This window comes from Cryptotermes secundus, unplaced genomic scaffold (genome assembly GCF_002891405.2).
Source record: "Cryptotermes secundus unplaced genomic scaffold, Csec_1.0 scaffold962, whole genome shotgun sequence".
NCBI lineage: Eukaryota > Metazoa > Arthropoda > Insecta > Blattodea > Kalotermitidae > Cryptotermes > Cryptotermes secundus.
In genome coordinates this window covers 558,812-584,288 of record NW_019720723.1, presented here as the reverse complement: position 1 = coordinate 584,288, position 25,477 = coordinate 558,812, and the positions used below count along the sequence as shown (strand labels likewise).

The following is a 25,477-nucleotide window of genomic DNA, read 5'->3' as shown; positions in this document are numbered from 1 at the left end:
CTCATCGGTAATCGAACCCACGACCTTCCTCCTTGTAGCATAGTACCTCAACCAACTACGGTACCGCATGCCCCCTACAAGAACAGTAGCAGTAATGCCAACCACCACCACCAAAAAACAAACTCCGTGGCCTGTACTCCGCAAGTGAACTATACCGACCGAGCAACCACCGCTTGTCGCTAGTTACTGCCACCTTCTGCGGATAGACGGTAACACGTGATCAGCGAAATGGTTCCCCACGGCCGTTAATCTCGGTTTTCTAGACCGGAGCCGCTAACTCCTTGAAATAGCTCCTCCATTATCCTCACGAGGCTGAGTGTAGCCCGTTCCAGACCAACTACTTCTCATAAAATCTGGTAGCGCTGGGAATCGAACCCAGGACCTCTGGATCGCTAGCCAGGAACGCTGACCACCACCACCACTACCACCACCACCAGGCTCTCTGAATAATTCAGCGAACGGAGTGGCCACTTGAGACTGGGTGAAAACAATCTGATGGCTGGTACTTCGCCCACGTGGGTTTAGGTATGCGGCAGCTGTTCACTTTGTGTTGCCCACACCAACGCAACTTGGTGCTGCTGTTGATATGGGGCACGTAGGTGCGAGGTATCTGAACTATTTATCGAATTGTTTGATTTAGGGACCACCGATAAGCGGCCTCCGTAGTCTAGGGGTAACGTTCCCACTTCATGACTCAAGGTATGCGGGTTCAAACCCGGCGGAGGTCGTGGAATTTTTAAGGGCGGAAAAATTCAGGGACCAAGTCCTCCGGGAGGGAATTTAAGCCGTGGGTCCCGTGTCGTAGCTTTGCGGCATGTAAAAGAACCTCATGTCTCAAGGAGACCTCTGAGCCAAATTTGTAAGGGCATTTCTCGCCCAACAACAGTCTCTAACGCCTCAGGTAGATGGGGGAAGCATCTAGATACAGCTGAGCCAGTAGAGGCCGAACTCGCTGGCTGAGTCGGGACTGATGGCACGCACCAGTACCGGTAGGGTATAGAGACTAGTAGAATATCACAGGGGGACATACAATAGATCAAACTGGTCGCGGAGCATGGGGAAACCCACCCCCTCCAATAATAATAATAATAATAATAATAATAATAATAATAATAATAATAATAATAATAATAATAATAATAATAATAGGGACCACCGATGAGCATACCCTAGAAGTTTGCGGGCTTCTCCAAATAAAAATATAATTGTTGCCTGATGAACTGATGATGATCAGACAAGGCACGTGATGATGTCCGCTCTTTGAAACAAATCTTAGGAATTCTAAATATCCAACCTGCGTCCAGGTCTCACAGTTGAGAATACTGGCTACAGTGTGTAAGAAAATGATTTATTATTCATTGCATAGGCTATTTCTTGCGAGACAATGCGTGCCAAAATGTCTTGCTGTAAGAACACAAAGTGCAAAGCTACTCGTAATTTATTTCAATTGGGGTTCTCTTAATGACAACGAGAAAGACCAAATTTCACACCCTTAAAAACAACAGGCACAAATAAAGTTTTACATGTTCTATTATTTATGTTCTTAGATAGAAGACGATAATACAAAGATCGTGGGCTGACGGGTTGCAAGCATATCCTGAATATATTCTGCTGTTAATTACTTCATAAATAAGTTGTAATGTATTACCGTAGTTCAACAATATTTGAACTGTGGCATATTTCCGGAAATTTAATTTGCTCTCTTTCTGTTATCATTTTGTCCTCCATCTCCTACTGACATCAGCATATACGAGTACTTACTTTTCTCTGCCATTTACTGCTAGACCAACCACCTTACTAGCGTCAATTAAAACCTCTGTCCTTTTATGGTATTGATATCAGCACAGACCACGAGATGATGTGATCCATTCATGTTAAAAATAACTCCGTTGCCTGTAGTCCGCAAGCGAAACTATACCGACCGAGCGACCCCGGCTTGTCGGCGTAGTGCCAACTTTTGCGGATAGAGGATGTCGCGTGGTCAGCGCAGCGAATCCTCACGGCCGTTAATTTCGGTTTTCTAGACCGGAGCCCCTTTTTTCATTCAAACTGCTCATCAATTCTCCTTACGAGGCTGAGTGGACCCCGTTCCAGACCTCCCTACTTCTCAGAAAAAATCTTGTAGAGCCGAGACTCGAACCCGGACCTCTGAACCTGAAGCCAAAAACTGACCACTAGACCACAGAGGCGGTCACCCAGTCAGTGTAAGATAAATCTTAACAGAGGACCCAAATACGCGACACAGGAGCTGAGTTTGCCTATCCCTGCGCATTGCTGGCGTCTTTCTCTTGTTTCTGTGGCAGTAATTGCCGGGTATCACTGGAATGTCAATGATTTCAAATGCTGCAGTTGCGAGGCAGAACCCAAATGACTGCAGGCATGTTTTGACGTTTTGAATGCTGCCGCTCCTTGGCCTCAGTTGTTACCGCGATTCTGTAATCACTGCGTACCGAACACTTCACGGACTCAACTGGAATGCCTCGGTGTCTAGGCGGTCTCTTCACGCCATACTTCACCATAGGAAACACACCCTCTCTGACCCCTAAGCAAACGTCTATGTACAACTCTTTAATGAACCGTCACAACACAACAAATAGTAAAACATCAAAGTCAGCGTTCAGCTGTGGCTTTCCTACATATTTCGGCCACTATCGGCCATCATCAGGCAAATACATATCAACAAAAATCTACCATTTAACTGCAATCATAAAATGGATATAACACTATTAATCGTACAAATTTAAAAATGCTTATGTAAAAAATACAAAAGTTTCGATTATATAACAACGACTCTCTTTGTTTGCTTTCCATGCAATACGGACAATTCTTCTTAATGACGAGGCAGCATTACACAATTCATTAATTGCTACACCATGGGCCTCTCTTAAAATCTTCTATATAAAGTAATATCGAATTTCCCTATTGTCTATGGAAACGCACACAAAGTATATCCAACGACTGATTCAATGTTTTTGAAAACATCATTAATATTATATCTTATTATAATACTTCCAATTTTTAATTTTTATATAATCTGAACTTTTATATTTTTTTACATAAGCATTTTTAAAATTGTACGATTAATAGTGTTATATCCATTTTTATGATTGCAGTTAAATGGTAGATTTTTGTTGATATGTATTTGCCTGATGATGGCCGATAGTGGCCGAAACATGTAGCAAAGCCACAGCTGAACGCTGACTTTGATGTTTTACTATTTGCTGTGTTGTGACGGTTCATTAAAGAGTTTATATTGTAGCACAGCAGGATGCATGAAATTGAGATTATAAACATCTATGTATTCACAGTCCGCCGATAATGCAGCAATTGTTTATTGACCACTTAACACAACATGTCTCGACCATATATTGGGCCATCTTCAAGTGTCCCACGTCCAACTGTTACACTGTTCTTAAATGCGTTGCAGTCCACTTAAAAGAACATAAATAATTACTTAAAATCCATTAAAATGTTCTATTAAAATTATTCGTAAGATCCTATTCCACCTCATAAGGGGTGTCGTCCACTTGTTTAGAGTTATGTGTTTATTTCAGAAGGTTTTTAAAACAACAATACACTCTCCCCTTCTCACCTGGGAGATCGGTAGCTCAGTCGGTATGACGACGGGCTATGGGCTGGACGACCACGGTTCAGTTCTCAGTGGTGGTAAGAGACTTATCTCTACTCCACACCGTCCAGACCAACTCTGCGGTTCACCTATCCTCCTATCCAATGGATACCGGGGGCTCTTTCCCCGGGGGTAAAGCGGAAGAGGCGTGAAGCTGAACCCTCTCATCCAACTAGTGTCAAGGTCAAGAAAATGTGGATCTATACGTCTACTCCCCCCATACGCCTTCATGGCATCGTGTTTAATTTGTTCGGCACAAGGACAACTTCACTTTTACCTTCTCAGTAACCAACCCCTGTCCATCCGTTTAAGGAGAAGCTTTCAGACTCTTGCATGGAACTGTACCTTCTCTACTTCCTGTTTATCTGCGTTTGGTTATTGTTGTTACGGTATAAAAAGAAAAGCTTCATAACACGGAAACCTTGGTTTCACAGAGCTGGGAAATGGGGGAAACGGCAGAATATTTATTGTTAGGACTGAAATGAAGTCTGCTGTGCGTTCTGACTTTCGTCACCTGAGCTGCGTCTGTAGTAACCGCCGGCGTCATGCAGCTTTATATCCCAGTGAGAAAGTCGACTAGGAGACAGCGACGCGGTGTGTGTAATCAGGAGGTTCCTGTAACGTTTCCCTAGCGGGGGGCACATCCGGAACGCAGCCCTCCTCGTTCTTCACGAGAAACGTGTAAATATTTAAACAGCTTCCGTATTTTGGTACAGGGTAAAGTTTTGATTTTGAAACAGAAAGTTCTTGTAAGTCAGGCATGTCCAACGCGTCGATCGCGGGACGATTTTTGGTCGATCTCATAGGCCTATGAGGAAATTATACGTGAAAAGCATGTAAATGCACTTGTAATACGATTATATTCAGCTTTTGAAGGGGAAATACGTATTAGTCATTCCTATTTTTCTGTTCTTATGTAGCTTACGTGAAAAATTGCTTTACTCTTGTGTTAAGTGAACTGTGGGGAAGTCCCTACTCTATCCTTATCACGTGAACTCTTATTTCATCACTCGTTAGCCGCGTGTGTTCTGATGCAAGATTGATCGACAGAACGTGTGATTCACTAGAAATGACGTGTGGAAACATAACTGAACAGTTGTTTAAAGATGTTTCCAATTGTGTTGCTTTCTCCACCCAACTGCATGAATCTACAGACATCAGAGACGCAGCCCAGTTACTAGTTGCTTTTACAACAAACATCATGTGTCGTGTTATTTTTACCAATATTTTTGCTTAAAGCGAGGTACGACGATAGGAGGGGAGGTAGATCACTGGCAGTTTTGACACTAAAATGTAGATCACAACCTGTGTGAAGTTGGACATGCCTGGTGTAGGTAATTGAAGTTGGAACTGAGCGGAATACTAACCATTTTGCGACCGCGCCATAGCTCAAGCGGTTAGTCGCTGACTTCTCATCCCGGCGGCCCGGGTTCGATCCCGGGTCTGGTTAAGTGGGAATTGTGGTGGACAAAGTGGCGCTGCGGCAGGTTTTCTCCGAGCACTTCGGTTTCCCCTTCCAATCTTCATTCCACCAATTGCTCCACAATCACCCTCACCTATCATCTGGGGCTGGTACAATAGGCCAGAAGTTGCCGCAGTACAAGGGACTTAGTCCCACCCACTATTAATAAAAGAAACATTTTGCGTGAAAAACGGGTCTCCGTCGCGTTACACGAATCAGAATGTGGGTGCCCGAACAGTGAAAGGAAACATTTGCTTAGGCAGAGCACATCCATGTGGTGAGCCACATGATCGTTCAGGAAGTGGTCGGACGTGTCAATAAAGGCTTTAACACGGTGTACCCATCTGAACTAGTCCATCATTCGAACTTATCCAGTTAATACGGGGAAATTCACTCATAAATTAAAGTATTTTAATATTCTTTCCCCATAGCTTTGGCATTATGTGTTCAATTAACTCGCTCGCTCACTCACTCACTCACTCACTCACTCACTCACTCACTCGTGGAGCTGAGCCCTTCTTAAGAAGCTGCCAACTGTGCAGCTAATCAAGAACTTCCCAACATTCTATGGAACCCGAAGGTTCATTGCCGTTTTCACAAGAGCCCTACACTGGTCGCTATACTGAGCCAGATCAATCCAATCCATGCCATCCCATTCTATCTCTCAACGTTCCATTTTAATATTGTCCGCCCACCTATGTCTTGGTCTTCCCAGTGGTCTTCTTCTTTCCGAATTTCCCACCAATAACCTACATGCATTTCTCCTCACCAGTTCGTCTTATATGTCCTGCCCAACTCATANTTTTAATATTGTCCGTCCACCTATGTCTTGGTCTTCCCAGTGGTCTTCTTCTTTCCGTATTTCCCACCAATAACCTACATGCATTCCTCCTCTCACCAATTCGTGTTACATGCCCTGCCCAACTCATCCTCCTTGACTTGATCATTCTAATTATACTTGGCGAAGAGTACAAGTTATGATGTGTTCAATTAAATATACAAAAATCTGTCACATAATATGCTATGCTAAAGCTCAGTCCCTGCTCTTCTGGATCACCCAGCAGAATTCGTCTTGTTTTCTCCTTCCAGTTATACTTGCCTGTAATTCATGTCAGTCGCTTGCAATTTAGACCTGCATTTCTTTCCTTCTGTTCCATACGTTTATACTTTTTTAAACGACCTTATAAATCGTCGTTTGTAATTTTATTAGACTTTTTAAACTTATTCTTTTATAAAGTCAACCTTCAGGAGTTGTCTGGTTCTGCCAAAAGTATTCTTTTAAGATGTCAACCTTGGATATTTGATTGTAGTAGCCTCAAATTAAGTTTTCCTGTCATATTTTACTTAATATCTGGCTTTTTATTTCATCCTGCAACTATAAAATGACATTCGTCATTGAGAATTATCATTGTCTCTTACCAGAACTTGAACTAACGACCTGAAAAACGCTGCAACTCATGCACTTTAATTTAAATCTAATGAGAATGTTCAAACTTGCCCTGAGACGGCGAGTGACTTCATATTCTGCTGCATACTTAAGAGTATTAACAGGACCTATAGGGCCGCGTCATAGCTCAAGCGGTTAGTCGCTGGTTTCCCACCGCGGCGGCCCGGGTTCGATCCCGGGTCTGGTCAAGTGGGATTTGTGGTGGACAAAGTGGTGCTGGGGCGGTTTTTCTCCGAGTACTTCGGTTTCCCCTGCCAATCTTCAGTCCACCAAATTCCCCATCATCATAATCACCCGGGGCAGGTACAGTTTTCATGCAGTTTTGTGCTTATTTATAAGTAATTTTTGTGTGTTGTTGGTTATGTAAAATTTGGAAGGCCTATTACAGTGGCAGAACGTGTTTATATTTCGTACAGTTTTGTACTTATTTATAATTAATTTTGCGTGTTGTTAATTATGTACAGTGCAGAATAACCTGCAGCAGGGCCCGCCGTTACAGAACCAGGGACCTCAGCGAAGCGGTGCAGGTTGTATACACAGATTACTACCGTTGCTGTATGTCTGAATTTTGAAAAGATCTGTGATTTATAACCCCATATATTAAGCCGATATCAGATACATTAGTTGGAAGACTAATGGTAAAATCAATATTATTTGGGTGTGCCTATTCATACGTCATGGAGTGGCAAGTTTTGCAGATTACACGGGTGAGGAAGGCGATTATTTACAGCACAGTTCCTCATAGGCTGTTTCAGTTGCTGCCTAGGTTAACTGCGACTCTCCTGCTGCGACCAATGCAGACTCTAAAGATAAACGCGTGTTCATTTCCGAGCCCATTAAGAGACACAACAGCGAATTCAGTAACTTCGGACACAAGCCAGATTTGCACTATGTACAAGAAATGTTAAAGTAAAAAGTAAGTGATCCCTGTAACAGGCCGTGGAGGCCCATAGGGTTGTGAGATTTTGAGGCTCCCACATTTTCTGGACAATGTGCTCATTCATGGCGGTAAGGTTCTCAGCCTTAAGCGCCGGCCGCCCTTTACCCCCAAGAATATTCCTGGTACTCATTTCTGTTAGAGGCTGAGTCGACCCCAGGGCCATAGTGCCGCTGGAAGGATTAGGTAAATTAAAAAAAAAATCCAGTGACCTCATTGGGATTCCATCCTGCGACCTTCCGGCTTGTAGCATAGTGTCTCAACCAAATACGCTACCGCACATAAAGGAAATGATAATGGCACATCGTGAAAAATGTTGCTTGATTTAGTCGTTAAAGAAAAATCAAAAGATGGGAATACGTGGTAATTTTTTTTATTCGCTTAGTGGGGTGTGGAGTCCAGCTGGGTGCACTCGGCACGTCGTCCACTGTTTGGCCTATTACACCTGCCCCGGGTGATTATGATGATGGATAATTTGGTGGAATGAAGATTGGGAGAGGAAACCGAAGTACTCGGAGAAAACCTGCCCCAGCGCCACTTTGTCCACCACAAATCCCATTTGACCACACCGGGGCTCGAGCCCGGGCCGCCGCGGTGGGAAGCCAGCGGATAACTGCTTGAGCTAAGGCGCGGCCCTAATAAGTGATTGAACTTCAGTCTTGTTCCAAACAGTTATATACAATATAACAGAACTTTCAAGGCAGTATGTGACACAGCTGCTGTGGCTCATTTGGCAAATACGAAAACAATACGACGTCATAACGAGACTGTCACTGTCTGAAAGAAATGAATTCACAAATATAACTGTTTTAATAATAAACAAATAAACAAAACAAAGCCGTAAGTAACAAAAATACAGTAACAGTACCTTGAAATAAAACTTTACCACAACACACCACATAATATAGATAAGGTAATACGTGCAGCTCTTGCCGGTCACGGTAGCCGAGCGGTCTAAGGCATGCACTGTCTTCGCTCGTTCGGAAGCCGGGATCGTGGGTTCGAATCCCACTCAGGGCATGGATGTTTGTGTGCATTTTTCTGTGTTTGTCTTGCGACGAGATGATCACTCGCCCAATGAGTCCTACCGTATGTGTAAGATCTAGAAAAACCGAAGTGAACGGAGTTCATGGAGTTAGGCCTAGGCCCACTGGGGCTGTAGTGCCAAGGAAAAAAAAAACGTGCAGCTCAAGAACACCTAAATAAAAGAGATGGTTAACCCAGTGTGGTCAGCGTTCCTGGCTGCCTCTGGATCTGTAGCCAGGAACTCTGATCACTAGATCACAGACAATAGCAGGACAGTGAATTATTTATTGGCCGCGTTTACACCCATTTCCAGCCCTACAGAAAACACGTAGACCTATGCGTATTAATAATACTCATGTCTAAACTTCTTAGAGGTTATTTATACACGTTCCTCTACGAGGCTGTGAATGTTACTGAAATCCAAGCAGATAACGCTTGAAAAAGGACGTGGTCACGCTGGAGATGTGATACGTAGGTGCGGCGCTATTCCTGATATAAATCTTTATTGTTAGCAGAGTGGCTCAGTTTGCGAAACAAGCGCTACACCTGGGACGCGCATAAAGGTTAGCTGCGACATAACATTGAGATACGAAAACATGCGAGTCAACTGCAGACTTCTCATTCTGTCAGGTCCTTCAGTCGCCCTTATCAGTTAAGTAATCAGACCACCTTGCCTGAATCACATTTCGTCATAAACATCTTGCAGGATGTAGACCTCTTGGTTCTTCTAAAGGGCAATAAGCATACAATGGGCTCTGCGCAGGTTTCTTCACTTCTTTTTACATTCATTATTTCCTGCTGCTTACTCTGGAGCATAGGGCACCGGTGAAACGCTTCATTTCACTTCAGTACTCTTATAGACAGTTCTGTAGGACTCCCTGGACAGGGGATCCGCCCGTCGCAAGGCCGCTACCTGCACATCCATGCCTCGAGTGGGACCCCACGACCCCAGTGTTCAGTTCATGCCACGGCTTCATATAGCACCGATAAATATATGCAGTGGGGTCCAAAAAATGTACTCTTTGATAGTCAATATCTTTGGAACAAAATGACATGTAGTTACAATTCTAGCGCGGAGAGAGTCATTATATGTGTTCGAAGTGACCACCATCAGCGGCTAAACAGCGTCGATGCCGCCGAACTGCTGAGCGAACTATGGCTGTCATTGTGTCCGGTGTGATGGCTGCACACGACGCTTCGATGGTTTCTCGTAGCGCGTTCAGTGTAGCTAGCTTTTGTCCATAAACTTCATCCTTCAAGGTTCCCCATAGGTAGAAGTCGAGAGGTGTTCGGTCTGGAGACCGTGGTGGGTACGCAATACCACCTCTTCGACCTATCCATCGTCCAGGTAGTGTTATCCAAGTACGCCCTGACATCTCGATGGTAGTGAGGTGGAGCACCATCTTGTAGGCAAAATCTCTCATCTCCAAACAGCTCTCGAATGGCAAGGAAATCCCATGTCTGAAGCATATCGAGATACACCTGACCAGTGTTGCAGCATCACAGCACTGGAAGCTGGACTTGTTACTATCCGTGGTCTCCCAGATCTTTGCTTATGCACATCATGAACAGTACCGTCGGCTTCAAATTTATCCCGAATACGGGCAATTGTTCGACGTGTTGGTGGCTGAGTTCAAAACTCATTCTGCCATTGTCGTTGTACCTCTTTAATGTTTTCGTACTTCCAGTACCACTTCAATACAGCCTTGCGTTGCTCAAAGAACAAACATTCAGCCATTGTTGCTGCTGTCTTCTGCTCGCAGCGCGCACGCGGCACGACATTCGCGTGACACATGTGACCTTCGCCATCTGTTAAGAAAACATTACACTACACTACCGCCCAACAATTGTAACTACATGTCATTTTGTTCCAAAGCTATTGACTATCAAAGAGTGAGTACATTTTTTGGACCCCCCTGTATATGTATGGCACTTTTTAATATTAAATAATGCAGTATTTCGCCCAAAGCGTTTATTTATATGATTCGTTTTTGTTTTCAGGACAACAACCTCTTCCCTCAGCACATCACCGTAATGGAGAAGCTGTTATGTTTTCTGAAAGGTAAGAAACGACTTTTAGAATATGCTGTAGATGTTTCTCCTCATGACGGGTTAAACACCCTGTATAACATACGAAAGGCCAACGCGTGCGCCCTGTCGTTATTCTGCCTTTAGGTACGTTTGCAACGAGCTGCGTAAAAGAGCCAGAAGACAGTAACAATGGTAGAGTGCTTGCATAGGTAGTGTTTCCGTTTGCAGGACAAATCTTCCAGCATAACTTAGTGCACAGTGTGACTGTCAAATTTAATATGTGTATAAACGCAAGTGTCTTTCCAGAAGTTACTGAGCTAGAGCGCTCGTATTTTTGGCGAAGTCTATCTTATAACAGTTCGCGTTGACATTTCAATGAGCTTATGCTAGTAGAACTGCCCTGGAATGGTAAGTTTTGTTAATATTATTATTGGAGGGGGTCGGTTTCCCCATGCACCGCGACTAATAGTCTATTGTACGTCCCTCTTTGATATTCTACCAGTCGCCATACCCTACCGGTACTGGTGCGTGCTATCAGCCCCGTTCAGCCAACGACGTCGGCCCTCGGTATCTCGATACTTCCCCCATCTACCAGAGGCATTGGAAGCTACTTGGGCGGGAAACTTGCCTAATTTTGCTCAGAGGTCTCCTAGAGACATGAGGATTTTTACGTGCCGTAAAGGTACGACACGGGACCCACGGCTTAAAGTCCCTCCCGGAGGACTCGTTCCCTGAATTTTTCCGCCCTTAAAAATTCCACGACCTCCGCCGGGTTTGAACCCGCGTACCTTGAGTCATGAGGTGGGAACGTTACCCCTTGAATGGTAAGATCTGAATACCTGAACGGAACAATGAGTGAATTTCACGTACTTCGTAAGCAGCATGAACAAGTTTACCTAATTCACGAAATTCATAAGAAATAGGCCTACTTGTGAACATGCTGAGCACAGATTCCGAATAAACAATGCTTAGAAGACTTTTAAGTATTCACGCTACTAAGCTACGCGATCTCTGCTATCGTCTCCGTCCGCATCAACACGGGTTATATTAACACAGGTTTCATGTTTCGACATGAAAATACCATCATCACATTACAAATGCAAGCAAAATATAAATAATCACGATACAGTGACTAAATGCCCAAATTGTTTACAATGAATATATCCATCAAATGCATAGCACTTATATGACATCACTTTACCTCACAGAACTAAGTAGGTTAGTCTAGCGGTAATATTGTAGGTTTGTGTCTAGCAGGTGCTTGGTTCGAATCTCGGCCTGGACACCAGTTATCCTGACAGGTTTACCTCAGAGCCTCAAGGCAAATGCCGATATTTTACCTCAATTAGGCCACGACACATGACAGGTTTCTTGTGTTTAGTAATCACATTATGATGGGGCATACAAGCCAACACAGCACAGACGAACTTATTATTTACTGTTCTGTGTTCAACGTTGTGATTTCCTAGTTTTGTACAATTTAGGGTGTGTTCGCATTCTGGTAACCTGGCGTAACACGAGACTACAGTGTCACGACCAAGAATACAATATCCTAATATTTATATATTTTTATAAGTTCAAACTGTTTCATTCTAGCTATTATTATTGTGCACAACTCCTGAAAAACTTACACTTACGGAGCTAAATGCAGACTGACATTATTACTATGGCTCTACAGCCCTTCGTTGGACCTTGGCCGCTTTTTCAGTTTCTTAATTCCATACACAGTCGGTAGGACTCCTTGGACGGGGGATCTGGGCCGTCGAAAGGCCGCTACATACACGCAGAACAACATAAACACAGAATAAACGCACACAGACATCCGTGCCTCAAATGGAATTCGAACCAACGACCCCAATGTTTAAGCGGGCGAAGACTGTTCATGCCTTAGACCGCTGGGCCACTTGGATCGGCAGTGCGGTCTGACATACTAACATGAGCATCTAACTGAGGGTGTAGAAATTTTGATATGAATTTGCTACATGAAGATAGGGGCAGAGTCTATATGACAGAATCTTGAGCCCCATTAACAAAACGTTTTAAGGACCAGGGGGCGAGGGCGCGGAGGGACAGGGGGAGGGACAGAAGTACGCATATCTCACCACAGAAAAATAAAAGGAATTCAAAAGTATGGCTCGGCATTCGCTGTTTGCTGGTTGCTTCGGCCAACATACTCCGTGTATGTCGTTATAAACTACTGCAATACAAGGGGTACAGCAAATAACAGCTCCTGAAGCAGATTTACTCGCGAAGGTATTTTAAGTATCAGTAATGACATCATAACTAGGTATTTTCACTCTTTAGGTTGGCAGAACATTTTAAAGGTTCACTACGACACGAAAATAAAATGTCGCTCATACGGTTCGTCTGCAATCTAACGGGAATCTTCATATTACATAATACAGCAAACAGTGAGACTTCACTATACTTCGGGGAACCAGATGATTTTTGTTAAGTCCTGAATTAATTATTCTTGGGAATGTAAATTTTACACGCTTGGTCTCCTGTAACAATGTTTAAAAAAAAGACGCCATCTTCGGGTCATGGGCTAGTAGATGTTTTTTTATTACTAGTGGGGTGGGACTAAGTCCCTTGTACTGCGGCCACTTCTGGCCTATTGTACCAGCACCAGATGATAGGTGAGGGTGATTGTGGAGCAATTGGTGGAATGGAGATTGGCGGGGGAAACCGAAGTACTCGGAGAAAACCTGCCCCAGCGCCACTTTGTCCACCACAAATCCCATCTGACTAGACCCGGGATCGAACCCGGGCCACCGCGGTGGAAAGCCAGCGACTAACTGCTTGAGCTATGACGCGGCCTAATTTAGATGTTAGTTTTTGTGTTATGCTAGCCTTACAGCATGACATTGTTCCGTTCTGGTTTAAATGAAAGAATGAACGATCCTTGTAGCACGGACACCAGTAATCTATTTGGGTATGGCCCTCGTGGGGGTGCATCGTGATTTAAGCAAGTAACATAATAATATCCCTCGAAGTATGCGACATTTTGTGGGTCAGTATTGGGAGATGTTGATCTGTAAACGTTGTTTAAATGATGTACGATCTCACCTCCTATATTTGAGTAACAAATTCTTGTTTACTACAATACAATGTATTAATATACCATCGTCACAAAGTTTTTAAATTCCTGTTTGTTTCTCGGGAGCACCATACACGAGAGCACACCACATGTTTCCCCCACTTCCGCTTTGCTTTACAGCCATATACTTTTCTTTTTTCTTCATCGCGTTCCTTTTATGTGACCTCTCATGATCTTGGTTACAAGCACTGGTTTGTTGCTTATCTGTTAATCTTCTTAAACATGCCTTCAGCTGTAACACTATCACCGCTTACGTCAATTTTGACGTAGAATTTATAACACTATTTGTCTTATTTGTTGTCTGTTTAACAACGCTCTCAGGATCACGGAATGTAAGCGTTGAATGGCATAATGAGTTGGAACGGATGTGGAAGGAAACGGTAAGGTAAAGTTTTCCTTGTGCTTAACTAATTATGCACTACGCCATGAAGGCGTATGGGGAAGTGGGTGTATAGATCCATGTTTTCTTGACCTCGGCACTAGTTGGAGGTGAGTGGTCAGCCCCACGGCCCTGACGCTTTACCCCTGGTACCCACTGGATAGGCCCTAGAGCCGGTCTTTAAGAGGTGGAGACAAGAAAATTGACTCTCCCGGGATTCGAACTCCGACCCCTGGGTCAAGCCCGTAGCCAGTTGCTATACCGACTGCGGAAGGAAGCGGTCGGAACCTCAGGCCCCCCATACACACACAGTTTGGCCTTCCGATCGACCTTACAGGCAAAACTGTGACAGTTTACCCTCTCCCTTTTTTCCCCCATACACGCGCAGATAAAGCGGCAGGCTTCATGCCACAATCACGGTCTTCCAGCCTATAATGTTGAGTCACACACGTCACGTGCTACGGTCCTGCAGGCCGAACTGACGGACTGACGGGTTTCCCACAGGCCAACAGTCGAAACGACTGGCCGGTCGGCCGCACCACACACGTCAGTTTTGCCTTTCAGTCTTCAACTGTGCAGGCCGAACTGGAAGCCAAACTGTGTGTATGGGGGCCCTAAATATTAGCGGTGCTGAGAATGCCTGCTCGGTTTTATGGGGCGAAGAAAAGCTAACACTGTTCTTGCTGATGCTGCCGAATCTCTTCGCCTTTCTCGACGGCAACCCGGCTATCCTAATCAGTTTTTTCGTGGTCTTCCTAACTCTCAGGCAACTGCTAGCATAGTACCTCGATGGGCCACGACCGCTTCCTTCCAGATACTTTCCAATTCATCTATCGTCACACAATTCGACAATGTGGAGTCTGGAAAGTAACCCACAGCCATAAAGCGGAAGCATTCATTGGCCTTCAGTAAAGCAGCACCAGTCCCGCGCAACGGGTGAATGTGACGGCACCAGCTGAACAAATACGAATCGACATTAGCGGTGAGTTCTAAACCATTTCTTTTGGCGGCCATTATTGTCACATTATACTCGCTGCAGTCGCTAACTGAGGAACTCAAGTATTACTATTTTAACTACGAGATATCACAGTTCAAAGTAGTCACGTGAACAGCGGCTGAAAGCTATCTTAAATCTTATCTTTACTCATTCCAGTAAAAATAAAAACACCACGTAAATTCTGCTTCTATAAGAGCCGTTTACAGATATCACTGTCAGCTTTAAGGTTTAGTCTCTCTGTCCTGTCCCGTTCAGAATTAACTTCTGAAACTATGAATCCTTTTTAGATTTGGTATGACTCCTTGGACGGGGGATCGGCTCATCGTATACAGAACAACACACTGAGACCGGGACAGATAAAATTATAACAGAGATTTAAGCACAAGTGACAATAAAGCGCCTGACGAATGGAATATTTACAACAGCATGAGAAGTTATTTTTCTCAACCACTACAAAATGTAAAGAACTTTCATATTCTGATCTTCTGGGGTTATGATATTGTGTAGTCTGGCTAAAAAAACCACAGCATGAATCTTCACCAATCGTATAGGCAAGATGTTCTACCAAACTTGCGAGTATGGACCTACATCTCGCAGTCGTAACGAAAATCACCGAATTTATTATGTAAAAACCCAATTTACGAAAACAATAATTTCTAAGAAGAAGACTTTATAATGAAAGGAAAACATGCAGTAACGTCAATGGCTGGCCGCGCCATAGCTCAAGCGGTTAGTCGCTGGCTTCCCACCACGGGGGGCCGGGTTCGATCCCGAGGTCTGTTCAAGTGGGATTTGTGGTGGACAATGTGGCGCTCGGTTTTCTCCGAGTACTTCGGTTTCCCCTGTCAATCTTCATTCCAACATCATCATAATCACCCGGGGCAGGCTACAATAGGCCAATCAGTGGCCGCCGTGCTGAGTGGACCCAGTTAGACTCCACCCCCCACTTAGCCAATTTTTTTAACGTCATTGGCTGCATAGTTGAACGTTACAAATTAAAATCTCACTCACGAGGAACAGGCGTCACACAAAAAACACATGTCTTCGAGCAAACTGAGATGCAATATGACATTCGAATTAAGACACTTCACTTGCCTTATTCAACGCTTGCTATGTCCGGAAACAACACTTCACATTTAAATGAATTCTTATGAGAGGCATAGTATTGTGACACCGTAAAGTACACGGTCACTGCACTGCACTGCACTGCAGTCTTGCCATATTGCAGTTAAACTGCATACTGACTTCGGTTATGGGATCTAATCAGTTGGCTGCGTCACGAAGTGCAGATGGCGTCCGCCAGACTCTTACTGAACATACGCAGTTTCAACAAGTAGTCTGCCGAAGGTCTGTCAGATATGACATGAAACTACAGACGAAAATATCTGCTTTCAAGTTATTAAACTCACTGAATTCAACATAAGTTTATTCCACACATTCACAACTCTCGCAAAAGAGCCCGGATAGCGCAGTCGGTATAGAGACTGACTACCGGCTGGACGACCAAGGGGTCAGAGTTCAAGTTCCGGTAAGGTCAAGAATTTTCTCTTCTGGGGCTCTTTCTCCATTAAGGGAATAATCCCAAGTCCCTACAGGGGAACAAACGTTAGTGGGTCCGATTATTTTCCGTTTCGTTAAATTATGAAAATTTATGTATCCATGTTTTCTCGTTCCGTATGCGTTGTTTTAATTTAAACTGAGTATCTATTTATGCCTCTGACTTCACTGAAACAATCAGTCCAATTGAAAAATCACTATAATAAATTCGCGGAATTCTACGATCCAGGCGACGTGAACATAAATCCAGTTATCGTATGCTGTCAGAATCAATTAAGGGTTCTTAATGGTGTATCGTGCTTTTATATGAACTGAAGAAACATTTGAAGATAAATCAAATTCATGGTGATATGGTGGCAGAATGAACTTCAGCGGACCTGACCTTTCAAACAGGCTACATTCAGTGTTGCCATACTTGTTTATTATTGGAAGAATGCCGGGTTCGATCCGCACGGTGGCCACAAATATCACTATCCGTGAGGTTCAACTGATCATGCGTTGAACATTCACCGCTGCTTCGTTGTTTTTCAGAGGCAAATAGAGGGAAAGATATATCACTTTTTTTTTCTTTTACAGAACGTGTAGTTATGTTTCCCAGCTGTATTCTTCCACGAATTTATAATTTCCCACATGTCCATTTCATGCTCAGTCCATCCCACTTTTCTTGACTTCATCGCCCTAATTATATTTGTTAAAGAGTATAGGTTATTACGGCCTAGAAACCCGAAATTAACGGCCGTGGGGATCCGTCGCGCTGACCACGGGACACCCTCTATCCGCAAAAGTTGGCACTAACTTCGACAAGCGGCGGTCGCTCGGTCGGTATAGTTCGCTTGCGGACTACAGGCAACGAGTATAGGTTATTAAGTTCCTCGCTATGCAAGTTCATACAATCTCATGTTACTTCCATCTTAGGTCCAAATACATTCTATTTCAGTTCAGTATTTTACGAAACTGGATTTAGAGCCTCGTCATATTATGTACGACTGATACATTACGGTAGCACGCAATAATGGGTTCTCGGTTACGTGGAAGTTTTCTGACTTGTACATTCTTTCGTGTTAATAAATGATATCGCAGCCTGACAACTGAAATTATGAAATTCGTACGTGCTAAAACGAAACGCCAGGACAGGTTTTTAAAGTTATGATAGAACGTTTATATATGTCAGTAAAAAGTCACGAGTATGTTGTAGTAACCAGTGTGTTTCGAAGTTGCGTTCAGTTTAAAGATCGCCTAAAATTCCGCGTGCCATTCAAAGCATGTGCAACTTTCCTAAGATAAAATCGCCCACTTTCAGTGTGAGTTTCTTTTCACACAATCAGTGCACACAAAAAAGGAACAAATTCATGTGGCATTTTGCACGGAATATTAAAGCGTGATGGGATTTACGTTCTGTTTAGGGACACGGCTGTATGCTATTTTCTCATTTAATGACTCTCTCAGTAGCTGAGATTATATGTAGTCGAATGATGGGATGATTATTGGATTGGACGGAAAGCGGTGAGACGTGACCAGACGGAGTAAGTGCCGCTGCCAACATCGGAACGAACAGTATTTCCTGTGTAGGAAGCCAATCCGTGATTGGCCGTCACAGTAACCGAGCAGCCGAAGGTGTATGTACTGTCTTCGCTCGCTCTGATGCCGGGATCGTGGGTTCGAATCCCAAACAAGGTATGGATATTTGGTGTGTGTATGCGTTTATTCTGTTTGTGTTCTCCTGTGCTTGGGTACATGCTGTTGGAATCGTGGACTTGGCGCGACGCGATAACGCACGCGTTGTCAGTAAACACTTCCCTGCGGTGACGCCACAGCAGAGGAGCTGTGTTAGGCGACGAGACAGTAAACACGTCCCTGTTGTGACGAAACAGCGGAGGACGCTGCTGCTAGACAACGTTTCCCACTTGTCCCACATATATATATATCGGTTGTGGCAGCTGTGTTGAGAGAAGGCAGTGTGTTGAACCCAGTGGTTAGCCAGCACAGAGACAGACAGTTCTACAGGAGCTGCTGAGAAACGACTTGTTCAACATTTTGTGTTAGTTACATCGAATTGTAGTTACGGCGTGAATATTAAAGTGACGACGCAAGAATACTCCTCGAGGTCTTGTTTCACAACACAGGCCTTGCGACTCAAAGGAGTCCTACCGTCTGTAAACATGAATAATGAAACTGAGAAATCAGCCCTATGCTCCAAAGCGGGAGCTAGAGGAGAGGAAAAATCAGTAATTACCTTATTTCTCTCAGTGGCATGCCATACAAAAACCCCAAGATGCAGACGTGCAAATACTGGGCATGATCGCCTCCCATCTACTTCTGACGCCCCAGCGTCCATTACACAACGCTGCGACTATCATCAGTTTCTCGATCTCTCATGTTTATCCGTTCGCTATCACCAAAATATGTCATTCAGCAGCTGGTACAATGGCACAACGTTGTTAAATTAAGACAGACTGTAATGCAACACCCATTTCAGAAGGGAAATAGATCGACAATGTTTGGAAACAGGATTCTGACGAGAATACTAGCACGTAGGAGGGACGTAGTAACGGGCGTGTGAAGAAAACTGCAAAACGCAGATAATAGTAGCTCTGACTCTTCACCAAACGTTACTAGAGCAGCGAAACCTAGAACGAGTTGGGCGAGGACGTGTAGGGATAAACTCCATTAACATTGTCGAAATGGCTTCAGAGGTTCCACTCACATAAAGAATTTTAAATACAATTTCTGTATGCGAGGGGTTGTGCTTCATATGAACATTTCGTCGCGTCTAAGAACTATCACATCGCCCAGAGAAGTCTACGCTTGTGTGTTGTTTGTTGCTTAAGACTGTACGAGTAAAGTGGCTGGTTGCTTCATGACACCAAGGCACTCAGTCATTGGGCAAATCAATCGGACAATTCCAATCCCACGGTCAGTTCAACTGAAAACACATGACGAAATGACGTGATTCACCACCTACGACTCTAAAGACGCGCCTTGTGGACTGAAAGAAGCTGGCTGTCCAGTACGTAGAATGGAGGCATTCAGTAACCACGGGCAATTGGTGTGATTTATGTTATGCGTGCAGCACTAATGTATTGCACTCCAGTAACCGATAGTGACGCAAATGCTGCCAGATCAACTGAGGCACGGGACGGCGAGAAATGTTTCTTGTGATTACCTTAGGAGTGCATGTAATTCGGATAAGAGGTGGGGTTTTGAAAACGTCTGCCCACATGATCAGTACATTTTAGCTATAAGAATGTCATTCTCAATCTTTGAAGACAGAGGGATATAACGCCGTGTGGTCAACCGACTGGAACATCGCCCCCACTTTCAGGGTTGAACAGTTGGCCAATGACGAAACCAGCTGCCTGCTTCAAGCAGCAAAAAGAGGTTTGCATGCCCGAAACGTGGGTTTTAACCGAACTGCATGGCGTTACATCCGTGAAGACAGAACCCTACATTGCCACTGCTACTTATTGTATGGAGTAGAAGCCGATAGTCGTGTTAGATTCTTAAGAAATTCCACATGGTTTACCGTGTTCAACAAGAACCCGCCGGCTGGCTCTTTCCTGGACAGAAGAATTCGTCAGTCATCACTTTCCGCCATATTCCTTGAAGATCGGCTGTTATTCACTTATCGTCTTCAGTAAAACCCGTCCAAGTGGTCTCCTCCCTTCAGGTTTTCCAACCATCAGTTCGTATGCATTTCTCAGGAATTCAAAACACTTATTTCAGTGAAGAAAGCAGTCTTCTGGGATTTGGCACCGTGTATATGTGGTGTTAACCGACGTTTCGGAGGAACGTATCGCCTCCATCTTCAGGGTTGAAGAAGTATAGGTAAATCTGCAAGCGACAACACCGTGAGACACGGTCAAGCAGACTGACTGCTTGACCGTGTCTCAAGGTGTTGTTGCTTGCAGATTTACCTATACTTCTTCAACCCTGAAGATGGAGGCGATACGTTCCTCCGAAACGTCGGTTAACACCACATATACACGGTGCCAAATCCCAGAAGACTGCTTTCTTCATAGTCACCGCCGTGAAAGCCTCAAATCTTACACTTATTTCAGTGTTTAGACTTAGTTGGGAACGCACATACGCGGAAGAGAGGAAGAAGAGAGCATTGAAAGGAAAAAAGAAGGAGGGAAATCTGGTTCTTTGAGGCGGAATGCCAGTTTGAACTCTTCTGCTGAAGAATCCCTACTGTAATACTCAATATGAGCCCGACAAAAAACGGAATTGCCGTCAAACACAACACCTCCATTACCGGTAGCTCAGTGTCGTAGCTCCGACGTGTCAACGCCAGTGTTACAGCCCTGATCACTGCGCTGCCAAATAACTACAGACTAATTGGAAAACCCTCCAGAATTACTATGGGACAATTTATTTGACACATTTACCTTGCTGACTTGTTTGTTTGCTTTCCTTATTTTGAAAAAATAAAAGGAGGCTTATGATATCACCTCGTTGTCTGTCCATTCCCTTTGTAGTTGCTAGGCAACGGTTCGAAGAACACGTTCCCACGTCAACGGAAACATACACTAGACGAGTCGTTTTATTTGCTGTCCGTGTTTTATCAAGGGGAAGTATGAGAATAGTTATTTCCAGAACTATATGTTTTTCTTGGATGGAGAAAGCAACATAATCTTTCAGTTTAAAACAATACCTCAGTATTACCTAAAGTAAGCTCAAGCGGTTAGTCGCTGGCTTCCCACCGCGGCGGCCCGGGTTCGATCCCGGGACTGGTCAAGTGGGATTTGTAGTGGACAAAGTGGCACTGGGGCGGGTTTTCTCCGAGTACTACGGTTTCCCCTGCCAATCTTCATTCCACCAAATTCTCCATCATCATAATCACCCGGGGCAGGTACAAGAGGCCAATCAGTAGCCGCCGTGCCGAGGCGACCCAAACCCCCACAAAGCAAAAAAAAATTACCTGAAATATTTCAAGTAGCTAATAAACATTTCCAGAATGGTCGAGCACGATGCTGTTCGGCCGGAACTGTACGTAACATCTCTCACATATTTTCAAGTAGGCATGCATCCACAGCACTGGACAATATTAGAATTATACAAAAACAAAAAACTCCGTGGCCTGTAGTCCGCAAGCGAACTATACCGTCCGAGCGACCGCCGCTTGTCGGCGAAGTTAGTGCCAACTTTTGCAGATAGAGGCTGTCACGTGGTCAGCGCAACGGATCCCCACGGCCGTTAATCTCGGTTTTCTAGACCAGAGCCGCTATTTCCTTGAAATAGCTCCTCAATTACCATCAGGAGGCTGAGTGAACCCCGTTCCAGACCCACTACTGCTCAGAAAATCTAGTAGCGCCGGGAATCGAACCCGGGACCTCTGCATCTGTAGGCAGGAACTCTGACCACTAGACCACAGAAGCGGCGCATTAGAACTATACACAATAATGATAAATAGTTCTCTTTTTATCACTATTAGTAAAGAAGAATGACTCTGTTGAGGTCAATCGATGACCACTGGACCCCATATAAAGCTGCTGGAACTCTGAATACAGGATGTGTTAAACGCGCGTTATGATAACAAACAGTAAGATGTGAAGAAAACAAAACACTGCACTTAGGACCTGAATATTAAGGTTCAAAGAGCAGCTAGAAAAGAGTCGCTGTGACTGCGCACACTACGACACGCCAGTTACATAAACGTGGCATTCAGACTAATTCACTTCCAGTCTGCTTCACACCAGGCAACCATCCTATTTTGGACAAGCGTTCCATATGCAAATTATAAAGCCTCGTCTTAAACTCCACATTTTAATGCGAACTTCATGCTCATTACTATGTTCTTACAACAGAACACTACGTTGTCTCATTAAACTAAGACTGAAACCTAGCCAATTATCTTAAACCTCATCCCTAATATAGTGTCTCCCGTTTCGTTCAGTTCTCTCTCCTTGGTGATTGCTAGATCATATTGAGCCCAAGCATCAGCTTGTGAAGGCATCTACGAGGCACGGGGTTAAGGCACAATCATTCTAGGCCGCGGCACGAGATGGATTTTTTTTTAATTTTTCCTTGGCACTACCGCCCCAGTGGGCCTAGGCCTACCTCCATGAACTTCTCCGTTCACTTTCGGTTTTTCTTGATCTTACACATTCGGTAGGACTCCTTGGGCGGGTGATCAGCTCGTCACAAAGCCTCTCTACCTGTACACAAACACAGATAAAACGCACACACACAAACTAAACATCCATGCCCTGAGTGGGATTCGAACCTACGATCTCGGTTTCCAAGCGAGCGAAGACAATACATGCCTTAGACCGCTCGGCTACCGTGACCGGCACGAGATGGATGTGTTTATTTAAATTCCAGCTTCATACTCCCTTCCATGTACGCGTCAATCCCCCATGTAGTCTCTTCCATTCAGAGTTTCGAACAAAATGTCGCCCCTTTCTCATCCCTCCCTTATCCGTGATTGATGCATTCTTCGGCCCTGAATATGTAGACTACATGTTCCTAAGAAACGTCGGACGGACGGACTACAGGGCGTTATGTGCCAGAATATAGAGCTCTTCATAATCACCGCTGTCAGAACCTCAAATCCCTACTTACTACGTACTATATCACGGATTTACATATTAATTGTAGACAGTGGCAAGTAGCATACGCCTGTACAATACACACACATTTAGATACTCGTACAGCGTAATTTCTCTATCTTCCGCTTACCCCCGAGCAAGCGCACACTCTGGCGGAAGAAGTGGGCGCTTCAACCGTCAAGTGTGGCCGACCCATAGCGCCCTGACTTGTACAAACTGTAATGGAAATATACCGGGTCGTCACGATTTCTACAGGCCAGTAACGTACCATTGGGAACCGGCTTCTCGAGATAAGTGCTGGAGGTATGAACATCTTAAACCCATTTGTTAAACGTATTCCACTTCATAAATCTTTCAGCGAAACCAATTAATGGTCAGAAAAATTGGCAATAGGCCTGCAAAAGTACTCTCACATCAACAGCAACGCATTCTTATCTAGCAAATTCAAAGAAAGTATAGAATTAGCTGTCTCGTTGCCCCAGCACATTGCGTCAGCAAGTATTTCTAATAACAGCAACGCTGTATATACATGGCTATCTGGCTGATGTCCTGAAGGCGATTTCGAGCCCCTCTGCCACTAGGATACGACAGCTAATCCAGATGTCAGGTCGTTTTGTTCCAGCCACTAAGTCATCATCTACTTGATTCAACGCATCAGGAGATAAGAACTCTTTTTTTTTATTGCTAGTGGGGTGGGACTAAGTCCCTTGTACTGCGGCCACTTCTGGCCTATTGTACCAGCCCCAGATGATAGGTGAGGGTGATTGTGGAGCAAATGGTGGAATGAAGATTGGCAGGGGAAACCGAAGCTAGCCACAGAACAACACAAACACAGAATGCACACGGACATCCACGCCTCAAGTGGGATTCGAACGCACGATCCCAGTGTTTGAGTGGGAGAAGACAGTTCATGCCTCAGTTCGCGCGGCCACTGTGATGGACATGACAGTCAAGAATCTGACCTGAAACCTCACAGTACTTTCATTCTATTAAATTTCGATGTAAATTCATAAAGTCCTGCTTAATTCTGATGTGAGTTATGTATATACAAAAAAGATCCAAACTCAGTGGTTTTAGTCCGTAAGAGAACTATATCGACCGAGCGACCGCCGATTTTCGGCGAAGTCAGTGCCAATTTCAGCGGATAGAGGGTGTCGCGTGGTCAGCGCAACGAATCCCCACGGCCGTTAATTTCGGTTTTCTAGACCGGAGCCGCCACTTTTCCATTCAAGTAGCTCCTCAATTATCCTCACGATGCTGAGTGGACCCTGTTCCAGACCCACTACTTCTAAGAAAATCTGGTAGCGCTGGGAATCGAACCCGGGACCTCTGAATCTGTAGCCAGGAACGCTGACCACTAGACCACAGATGCGGTCTTATGTATATAAAATAGCACGTAAAATACTGCCATATAACCTTTGTTCGTGACCAGCTGGATTAGCCGAAACTGGTTGTCGTATATCATTGCAATCAGAAGACCTCACCCTACAAGGTTATTTACACATGGATACATAGCACATAACTGTATATCCGGTATGCGCATACATGCAAGGGTACATTCTGCTCGGGCAAGTTAATTCTTCATACTTGTCATCTGCATGAGATACACTTCAACAGCAGACTGTAACCTGTAGTAGCTAAATATCATCGCATAATATTGCGATTTTCTCACGGCAGGAGGTCTGTAGCTTAATACTATGGTCTCTGCATGAATAACACAGAATATATTATCGATACAGTAAGACATTCTTATCCTTGAAGTAAATTACACATAAAATTTTTCAGTGAGCAGAGGAATATCCTACACGAAATAAGAAAACGGAAGGCTAATTGGATTGGTCATGTTTTACGCAGAAACTGCCTTCTAAAAGAAGTTATCGAAGGAAAGATAGAGGGGCGGATAGAAGTGACAAGAAGACGAGGAAGAAGACGTAAGAAGATGCTGGATGACCTTGGGGACAGAAGAGGCTACTGTCATTTGAAGGAGAAAGCTCTAGATCGCATTAAATAGAGGAATTGTTTTGGAAGAGACTGTGGACCTGTCGTCTTGACAGATTACTGATGATGATGCTTTCATATCTAGCTAAACTAACTCCATTGAGCCGTGTCCTTCTGGAGTCACCAGTAGCTCAGCTACTCTCAAGAATTTCCCAAAATTTTAAGGAACCCGAAGGTTCGTTACCAGTTTCTCAAGAGCCCGCCGCTGTCGATCAAATATCCACTAAGATCACGGTTCAGCCAACCCACAAGTCTACTGGAGTGTGTCGAATGACAGATCAAGACCGATGAGCCCTAAAATTTCTTCAATAATATTCTCTTCTGATTTCCTTTTTTTCAATTTTTCTATGGCTGTCGGGCAATA

The 25,477-nt window shown here is 44.2% G+C and overlaps 1 protein-coding gene across 14 annotated transcripts in view; it reads right to left on the bottom strand.

Annotated features, from left to right (window-relative positions):
* Positions 1 to 25,477, bottom strand: part of LOC111872418 (SH2 domain-containing protein 3C) — a 224,133-nt gene that overhangs the window by 91,265 nt on the left and 107,391 nt on the right. The window contains exon 1 of one of the 14 annotated variants that reach the window (XM_033754772.1): positions 16,103 to 16,210. The exons of the other annotated variants lie outside the window; for them this stretch is intronic. The gene's annotated coding sequence lies outside the window, so the exon portion shown is untranslated. Of the gene's footprint in view, positions 1 to 16,102; positions 16,211 to 25,477 lie in introns of those variants that run through there. 14 annotated transcript variants of the gene reach the window in all.